Here is a 10,507-nt window from a genome sequence, read left to right on the forward strand (position 1 = left end):
TTCAACAGCAGAGCGATGGCAATGACCACAAGGTACAGTAAAAGGCCACGCGAAGAATAAAAGAATGACATAATCGCAGCTTCGTCGTTTTAATTCACTACAACGCGACAGCCAACACCCTTAAAGAGCCGGAATCAAGACTAGAAGCAGCTGCGATTACACTCACTTTTCTTCACGCCTCACGTGACCTGCACTGATCTTTGACGTCATATTCATCGCTCGGCTCTTGAAACCGAAATTGAAACAGGCGAGGCAAAAAATTCAAATTATTTAGAGGCGGCAGCCGAATACAACGCGGTGATCAACGTTTTCTGATGTCTTATGCATCATAGCAACGACGAAAAAGAGACAACCAAAATTTGGCATATGCCGTCATCATCATCAGCAGCCCGACTATGCCCACTGCAGGGCAAAGGCCTCTCTCATTACTCTCCAGTTAACCCGGCCGGTCCCTAGGAGCGTATACACTCCTTAAAGGAGCCCAAACAGCACAGATAATCGGGCTAATATTATAAATGGATGGTTTTACACTGGTCCTTCATAGAACCGGCATTCGCCAATGTATTCCGAATACTGGGCAGATAAGCTGTGCTGATGGGAGAGAATAAGTGACCACCACACCACGAGACGTTCATACTAGTTCCACGATAACCTTCAAATCGCATCAGACGGCACGAAGCTCTCACCATCGCGCTCCGCGGCGACCATATCCCATACCGACTCGTCGCCCACGCCCCTGGCAAATACTCAATTCCTGTCGGCGCCCATACGCGATGCTTCCCCGCGTAATCTATGCGTGGCGTGTCGCAACACATTTCGCGAGTCGTCGCCGGGGAAAGAGAGTGCGCGCGGAATAACGAGACCGAAAACGCTTCCGCGTGCATCGCAGGGCGTGCCTGTTTAGCGCGGCACGAACGCCGCCGGCAAGCTCTCCAAGGCACCCACGTTCGATAAGAGCAATATGACCTCTCAAATGCAACCCTTAAGGCGCAGCCATTAGATGCGCAACTACTTGGCCACGCATATTGCCAGCAAGCTATCGCTCACGTTATTGGTCAATACCGAGCGCCTCTGTGCAGCGCTAACGGCGAGAGACAGGGACACGGCAGGACCCGCCCACACGGGAATGCGAGGCTGAAAACAAAAACAAATATAGGAGGACTACCTTGCGAAGGAGCAGCTGTATCGCTTCCTGTTGTGACAACGCTAACTAAAACGGGTTTTTGCTGCGCCTGTTGTGACCACGATACTGACTGAAGTGTGTTTAGTTGCGCCTGCGCGCTGTACGAACCAGCTTGCCGACTGGCCGGAGTTTGCCAGCGATAATGTCACGTGATTTGCGCCCCTCGGTTTATCGCTTCACAATGCGCTCGTGTGAAACCGCGCAAGTAGCCTTCACGTGGTCAGAAATTGAGCGCCTAGGCGGCAGATGATGCGTTGCGGCGAAATGTGGACATATATGGGAAAAGAAAAAAAGAACAAATACCTTTCACCCTGCACAGGGAATCTGGCGTGGGCCATAAATGCGTCGACAACGCACTCTGTCATGTTTTCGGGCCCCAGCCGTCTCGCAGCAAACAATCTTCGTTAGGTGCTCAACCATTTACCTGCCTGAGCAGCAATTAGAACTTCTTTTCGAAAGCAGCTTTAAAAAAATACTAATAATAAAGCCCTCCGACAACTTCCATTTCTTTACCAATTTTCCTTCACTGAATTTATCCCACTGGAAAAAGAAGTCTTCTCGCTGCTATTCAAACCAGGTTGTCATTGCACCCTTGGCATCTGTGTCGCTTGGAAATCGTTGGCCTCGAGGAAACTTTTTCAAATGTCCGAATAGAAAATAATCCTAGGGAGCTATACGTCTGGACCGCAGGGTGGATGATTTAGCTGTTGGAACTTAAGGGTCCAAATGGCAGCTTGAGCGTTTGGAGACATGTCCAACGGCAGTTAGTCATGAAGGGACAGCACGCCTGGCAATAGCTTTCCTCGCCTCCTCTCTTCGGTGGACTTCCCTTTCAGCAGGGACTAGCATAGGTCTCTCCAGTTATCGTAGTCTTCTGTGTCATGAATTCTAGAATCAGAAGTCCATTCTCGTCAAAGAAAACCGTTGCCATTACTTTTGCATTACATTTTTCAACCCTGAACTTATGAATGGCGGAAGTATGGGCGTCCACTGTATGGACTCCATTTTGGACTCGCGGTCTTTGAGGCTCAATCGAGTCTCGTCCGCCGTCACTAAACGTTGGAAAAACTGTTCCAAATCCTTCGCGATCAGCTCCAAATTCACTTGATACTGGACACGAGTGTTCTTTTGAAAAAGGCTCAGCGTTCTAGGGACCCATCTTGCGCCGACTTTCGGTACGTTCAGATTTTCATGAATAACGGTCAAAGTTGTTCCTGGTGAGGCTTCCGTCTCTTTCGCTAATCGCGACACCGTCATTCCCCTATCTGCCAGAATCAGACTTTCCACTGCGACACATTTTTTTTTTTTTTAAGAAGACGCTTCTGCAGGACGTCCAGTGTGACGTCACCTTCGACTCCCTTTACCACTCTAATTGTTTACGTCCAAATTTTGCTCCATGGCAAGAGGCGGCGGACTGCCCATAACTTGCAGACGTACGTTGAAATCACCTTTGGCTTCTTAGCTTACTGACAGAAACTTTAGATCTAATCTTTAGCCTAGACTAAGCAGTTTCTTTTAAACCTCACGCACAGGTTCACTTGACACGCTGTCACACTGACAGCTGCAATCGCAGAGTTGTGGCTTCGTATCCGTTCCCTCAAGACACGTCCTGACATGCTCAGACTTGTTTTCACTCGTTCACCACCCTCTTGCTTGGGTAGATAAAATCACCGAACGCCCCCGTAGTCTAACGTCACATCAAAACGCCTTAAGGTTGGTTATGGTTTGGTTTGGTTTATGGGGTTTAACGTCCCAAAGCGACTCAGGCTATGAGAGACGCCGTAGTGAAGGGCTCCGGAAATTTCGTCCACCTGGAGTTCTTTAACGTGCACTGACATCGCACAGTACACAGGCCTCTAGAATTTCTCCTCCAAAGAAATTCTAGCCGCTGCGGCCGGGATCGAACCCGCGTCTTTTGGGTCAGCAGCCGAGCACCATAACCGCTGAGCCACCGCGGCGGCTAAGGTTGGTTATGGGCGAGTACCACAATGTATGCGCAAATTGCATTCCTGAATTCCCTCTCCCCTGGCCATTTCCCTTTTGCACTGAATAACATTTCATTCCAATGTTTCTCTCTTTTTTGTATGTTGTGAGAAATTACACGCTGAAAAACGACAGCAACTGCGCGTCAAAGCCATATTTTACTGCGACGACGCAGATTCTTCATTTCGGGCAACCTAGCACTTCCCGAATTGAAGCTAATTGAAGTCCTTTTTCACCGAACGACACATAGCACTAAATAAACTGCATACATTTAAGCGGAACGAATGGCCTCGAGTATCTCGCTAGCGCTTCTGCTGTTTTACAATGGTGTAACCAGGTCGTCGTCTTGTAGCCGCTTACATTTCATTACTTTTTTTTTCCCCCATATAACTACGGCCCACCCATACAGCGGGGATACAGAATATTGCCGTACACCTCAAAGTTCAGTTCTATACAATCAGGACAGTAAACATGGATGAACTGCGCTCTAAACACGAAATGAGTAAACACAGAGTAAGCTGACCTCTAGAACACTCCCTTTAACAGCTAGGGTATGCTCCCCAAGTCCCGGGATAGATTTTAGTCATTAAAAAGACGGAGTACTTACGCTTTGCAACGAAAACGAATTCCCACTTCAAAAAATATGCGAAGTTCTAGCAGTTAGGAAGATTTTAACCGCTGTTGCAATGTCTTCTATTCGCTAACGTCGGGACCTCCAGTCTCGCCTTTAAAAGTCTCCTCCCATTGCTAACGGCATCAAATTACTATGTCTTGCAGTGGGAATATACCTCCGTTGCCATGATTGGTTTGGTTTATTGGGGTTTTACGTCCCAAAGCGACTCAGGCTATGAGGGACGCCGTAGTGAAGGGCTCCGGAAATTTCGACCACCTGGCTTTCTTTAGCGTGCACTGACATCGCACAGCACACGGGCCTCTAAAAATTCGCCTAGATCGAAATTCGGCCGCCGCGGCCGGGATCGAACCTGCGTCTTCCGGGTCAGCAGCCGATCGCCGTAACCACTGAGCCACCGCGGCGGGTCACTTCGTTGCCATGAGTAAGCATCCCATACATGAAGTGATCGAAACCTACTCCGAAACTTGGGCAGTATACCTACACCTAAAACAGTGTGCTTGAGAACAGCTTACTCCCCTCTTTCACACCCATACAGGCTTAGTCGCGCTTTGAGTGTCTGTTCTGGCTAACATGAACTTAACTCGAACCAATCTTTCGGTTGCAGAACGGATATCAGGCTTTCAAATCAGACTGGAGTTTCTTGCCCCTACCAAGCTTACAAAGAGGATGTGCGAGCAGCGCCAACTACAAAGAGATGATAGCGTCGTCCTGCACCGCAGCTGTATCTCGGAAGAATCTATACCGGACAAGATCTAGACCAAGGGGCTCACCATAAAGGTCCTTCCTGGAGTCGCAATATCAACTTAATTCATCGTACAGCAGCCAGTAACGGAAATGACCCGCTCGTGGCCATGAATTCATGTCACAGATGAGCGGCTAATTCATTAGGCAGGTGACGCCGTAGAACACAGCGGACTGCAGCGGAAATACTGTATCCTTTCGCACAGAACCGAGCTAGCCACACATGCCCTTTTAACTCCTGCGGTAACCACCGACGTCAGTTTTTGCAAATGGGCGCTAAATAGCCACCTCGGCTGCATAACACCTACGCAAGCATGCCGTTAAGTTGTCGGCTACCGCCGCCACCCTCCAAGAGTTTCCGCCGCGCTGACAGTTTAGTGCTCGACTGTCTTATCAAGACGAGGGCATCACAGGGAGCCCCAGACCCGGCAGGCAGTTCTTAGAAGCATGTCACTGCGGGCCCCCTTGGGCCGCATCACCCCGAATGAGGCCGTCCTCGCGATTATCGCGTTTATGATCGACACCTTGGCGATCTCCCTTGGAATGCAACCCCCCCCCCCCCTACCCGGCCGACCACTGCCCCACTATTACTACCACTACGCCCCTTGTGCTTCCGCTTGGCTCCCGGCCCTATCACGGCAGCGCTAGGTCAGCGCCTCAGAGCCAGGCGCTTTCCTTATTTTTACCTACACATGCTCGCAACTTGCGTCGTCGGGCACGAAGTCAGCGTTCAGCGGAGACAGATTGCAAACAGCTCTTCCGCTTCAGCAGCAAAAAAGACCCACAGACTTAGTTACAAGAGAAAACATACCGTATTAGACTCAAAAGAAAACATTCCACAGAAGTCTGTCTGGTTGGGAAATTTAATGTTAGGAGAAGGTAAGTGACGCCAACCAAGTAAAACAGAGAAAAAACACGACGTTTCGGGACTTCGACAGCACCATTGTATTGGAAACGGGAGCTAACCCACGCAGGAGGCTTCTACTCGAGTCGTGGCCCATTCAGCAAACACGTGAGAATGTTAATCGTTCCCTGGGCACACTCCCCTCATCCTACGTCCATGGGTTGCGGCCATTGACCCGCAGGTCCTCCACCCAGGGGCTTAAAAAGCCAAGCTGCGCTCGCCCGTAGTCACACCGTGAAGAAGGGGCCGAGCCGGTCCCGAAACGTCGTGTTTTTCCTGTATTTTACTTGGTTGGCGTCGCTTACCTTCTCCTAACATACCGTATTAGTATTGTTACTGTGGATACATGGGAAACTTGTCGTCCGACCACCCCCCGTCCTTTTCACAGTTCTCGAATATTTTCATCCTTAAGCAACGACCATCATTTTTACATTTTTTTTTTCTCGACGCGAAGCCCTTACCTCTACGGCTGCAACGAAAACGGTGCTCTAAAGATACAGCTAGGTTTATTGGGGTTTAACGCCCCAAAAGCGACTCAGGCTATGAGGGACGTCGTAGTGAAGGGCTCCGGAAATTTCGACCATCTGGGGTTTAGCGTGCCTGACATCGCACAGCAGACCGATCTCTATAGCATTTCGCCTCCATCGAAATGCGACCGCCGCGGCAGGGATCGAACCCATGCCTTTCGGGTCAGCAGCTGAGCACCATAACCACTGAGCCACCGCGGCGGCGTCAAAGATGCCGTTAGTAAATGTGAAAGCAGAACCGATTTACGTAATCCCGCGCTCGTTTGCAGAATGGTGAGAGATGCTACATATTGTTTCGTTACCTCCATTAAGAACGTATAATGGCTTATGCATAGTCCTCAGAAAAATAATTTAGAACTCGCTGATTTAGCGTCTGCCCTGTCCGTCTGTCTGGTTTGTGTAAAATTTAGCGCTGTTTTTACTTTCCTGAACGCAATGTCACACCAACTAGCCCAGCAAGAGGTACTGTTAATCGCTTTTCAAGTTCAGCTGGACGTCAATGCACATCGTGCAGAACGTCATACAAACGAAGCTGCAAGGCACTGGAAGAGTGCAGAATAATAGTACAAACTAAGGACGTGATGTCACCCGCGGCCTGAGCCGGCGGACCCGGGTTCAGCACCGGCCGCGATTTGCTGGAGGCGAAGTGCCCGAGTACTGATCGATGGCAGCGCGCGTTAAAGAACCACAGGTGGTCTAAATTAATTTTCGGCGTCCTCCAGTATGACGTTCCTCATCAATGGGTCGATTCGGGACATTAAAACACCCCTTCACAATTCTTTTTTACTAAGAGCACGATGCAACTGGGCAAAGGGGAATTAAAAGCATAAGCTCTGTATTAGACGACCGCGGTGCCACTGAAAAGAATGTAAACGTACGAACATAAATCATCAAACGACACTCGGTACTAAACAGAAGATAGTATGCTTATGATGACCAATACCAAAAGTGGAAGATACCTTGAGGCCATACCGTTACGCAACGTACACACCTAAAGCATGACGAGACTGGTATACCTAGTCAAAACACTTGCTCTCAGCAAATACGCCGGAACCCTCAAAGGGAGATAGACGATAAAATGGTTTGTCTGTGCGGACAGACTAGCATTCTAGTGACCATGAGGCTATTTTCACAGAAAATTGAGTTTTTATAAGCAACAGAATACCAGGAAACTAAATACAGGCACCTCCATCACGCAATGCCTGTTCAAAGTAAATGCAACCGCATTTATTCGTTTTCGTTACGGATCTCGGAGGCTAAGTCAGACCGCCGAGTCTTCATTATTGACGTCACGAGTTTGAATCGAGAGACCGGGGGAAGAAAATGTCCATTTTAGCAGTTTTCTCAACTTGATGTCAAGAATATAGACACAAACAGTCAAATAACCGAAGAACTAAAATTGTAAGGAGCTGCACTCTGTGTCCCTAGGGAAAGTTAGCAGACGGCGGGCTAGAGAACCACCCTTTTTTTTTGTTTGTTTAACAAATCACATACGACTACACCTTGTGTAGGTTCGCTCCAGACTGTACCTGTAATACGTGACCCAGCATGTGTAGACGCGTGTACAGTGTTGAGTAATGACAATGCACCACGCAAGAAGCTTCCAGAAAGAAAAAAAAAGAAAATGTTACACACACACACACCCAGAATTTATTGGAAACCATTAGGTCGCTTACACGAACAAGATTTTTTATCATGCTTGCATTCGCGACACTCAGGCGAACACGATGATCAAACGAAAAACAAAATCGAAAGCACACAACGCGTAAGCACCGTGTGCCAAGCTTTTTTATGCACGTTAGCGTTACGCACAACTGCCTAGTTATTTACTCGTCAAACTCCGCTCTGTGACATTGCCCATACTCTACCCTTGGCGCGCGACATGTTACATGCTCGCCACGTGCCGCGTAAGAGCTAGATCAGCGCAAGAACGCGTTAACTCAACCTGCTCACAAGTCCGAAGCACAACATTAATTAATCGGCACAGTAAGGCGAGCACCAACCACAAGTAGTACGATGAAAATGCACAAGCATGCACATGCAGCCTAAAATAATGCAGGCACACTACGGCTCAGTAACCAAATAATATAGGTACGTCGACAGCACCAACTCAAAAATTCATAAACAAATGAATAGAACACAATATAACAAAGTGAACAATACGGTCTCGCATGTCGTGCACGCCCACACAAGCACTCGCACCGCCAGCGAGAGCCCAGCCCCGAAACACAAGCCAATTCTGCTAACGCCGCATCTGGGAAACAGGCAGCCGCTTCTTTCGCCAAGACTTTTTCGAGAATACAAGGGGGGAGCATTCAACTCGGGTGCGAGTGCTGGTGCAGTGTCGTGAGGGGTGTTTGGTGCGCTAATCCAGTCCCCGAGAGGTGTGTGCACCCTGGAAACAGCCCAGGTGAGAGGGGGGAAAGCCTCCCGCAAACAAAAGCCGCCGCGGCGGCAGCGGCGGCAGCCACGGCCATTTGTGTAGCCAGCCCTCCTCCTCCTTCAACAGTCTCTCTCCCTTCATCCTCCTCCTCCTCCTCCCTCGCCCGGAGAGCCGACAGCGCGCATGCGCGGCGGCAGAGCAGAATCGTCGGCGACGCGCCTTCAGGGAAGTCGTCGGGGGGGACGCCGGAGGCCTAATCCGACGTCGGCGGCGCGGCCAGGCTTATCCACGTCACGGCCGCTGGGCCGCGGCTCTCGTTCGGCACAACTTTGCTCTCGAGATACGGACTGCTTAGCGCGCAGCGTTGGTGGGAGGGGGATTGGTCAAGAGATGGGAGTGAAAAAAAAAAAAAAAGCCACACGAACCGGCGCTTCCGCTCGTCGGCTTTCGGGGAGGGTGGAGGAGGGGGGTGGGGAGGAGAGACACGGGAGATAGTGCTCGCAGAGAAAAATCAAGGTGAGGCGACAAACACAATTATGCGCAGAGAGAGAGGCAGAGAAGCGAGCCGCACGACAGCGGGAACACACGCACAGGCACGATCGGCGAAGCAGAAGAAGGGGTTTGAGAGAAACAAAGTCACCGGAAGGGAAATGCGCAGCCAAGTAGCCGGCACACTGAAGAGAGATCGGCATACGTGAGTGAGACAGAAATCAAGAAAGCGTCAACCGAAAGGGAAACAACGAACCAAGACGTGGTCATGGAAACTCGGGACATACCTTGGTTACGGTCAAGAAGGGCTATGTGGGAATGGCAGGACCAGGGAAACTAACAGGGAGAGCAGGGGTTTCAAACAAGAAAGGACAGGAGGTGATGGTGAGCGTCGACCTGCACGCTAAGCGTCGGAGTGCAGCAGTCGGCATCCGCCGCTCGGCCGGCGGCCCGGAGAAAGAAAATAGTGCGCACAACGCTCCGCCGCGGACACTGTCCGTTCGCCGAAACGAAGCTCTAGAGAACACAGAGAAGTAAATGCAATCGTTTCAAAGGCTTTGCTGACCAGTTTGCTTTGTATAATGCAAAAGCATTACCTCTACGCCGCAAGCCAGAGTTGTATCCCTGCGCCGCGTCCGGGCGTGTACGGAAGGAACAATCGCGCCCTCGCGGCCGCTCCTGGAAGCTTTCTGATCGAAAAATTATGCTGCGGCGGCTCACGCTCGGCGCTTGTTTCGTTTTGGAGGGGAAGGCTCGGGATGCTTCGCGTCGCTCTTCGAGCTGCATGCGCGGCTGCGCTGCTTGGTGCGCAAGTAATTTAAAGCAGTGCGGGGCTTCGTTGCGTCCAGAATATATTGAAAACACGGCTCGGGGGTTGAAACATCGCATGTTTGTATTCAACGCAGTGAAGAACGCGGGGAATACTTATTCCGCTCGCTCACATTTTGTCGCGAACGTCACAATTCACCTTTTTTCTGTTCTTGTTTTAATACACAGCCCCTAAATTTCGTGACATCGCTTGCTACGTTTTTATCCGCAGCTTGATTTATGTGCACATAACATAATTAGTGTATTTCTGGGGGGTCGACGTTCATTCAAATGTGTCCCGTGCATCAGCGCTTACTGAGAAATGCTCTCCTCTCTCAAAAACCAATTTTTTTCTCTCCTCTCTCATGAACGAAGGGCGCTCCCTTCACTCGAGGTTTTTAAAATTCAGCGAGTTTTCGAAGAAACGCTGTTATTACGCGAAAATGTGAATGCAAGCATTTTTTTTCCGCGCAGGATAAACAAGTAAAAAGGCAACATATGCATCGTTAGTCGAAGTGCTGTACGTCCTTCGGCGGCGTACAATGCGGCAAAAAAAAAAAAAAAAAATGGGCAGGCGCTCGTCACTGTAAGTTCTGCAGTGTTGATACAGTTAGCTCGAATATGAAATTGAACACACTGCGAACATTCAAATAATTATTACTCCGTGTGTATAACTGACAAGCATACTTTTCCTGTTTATTTCTTTCTAGTTTTTTTTTCTTTTCTCGACGCACAGTATCCAAAAGACATACTCAACTTTAGTGCCGAAATAACAACAGACATCGTTCTCGAGTGAAATTTCGACTGTTCCCTTTCATACTAGAGCTGCCTGTACATTTACATAGCACATACATTC

General features: G+C 49.5%; 1 long non-coding RNA gene across 1 annotated transcript; it reads right to left on the bottom strand.

Moving 5' to 3' along the window:
* Positions 1–7,599: 7,599 nt before the first annotated feature.
* Positions 7,600–9,454, bottom strand: LOC149339396 (uncharacterized). Its single transcript, XR_016283515.1, has 2 exons — positions 9,132–9,454; positions 7,600–8,702 (listed from the first exon to the last, which is right to left on the bottom strand). It is a non-coding gene; the product is annotated as an uncharacterized LOC149339396 (long non-coding RNA).
* Positions 9,455–10,507: the final 1,053 nt, after the last annotated feature.

Source organism: Amblyomma mixtum, chromosome 6, assembly GCF_055824585.1.
Source record: "Amblyomma mixtum isolate Tamu chromosome 6, ASM5582458v1, whole genome shotgun sequence".
NCBI classification, from domain to species: Eukaryota; Metazoa; Arthropoda; class Arachnida; order Ixodida; family Ixodidae; genus Amblyomma; species Amblyomma mixtum.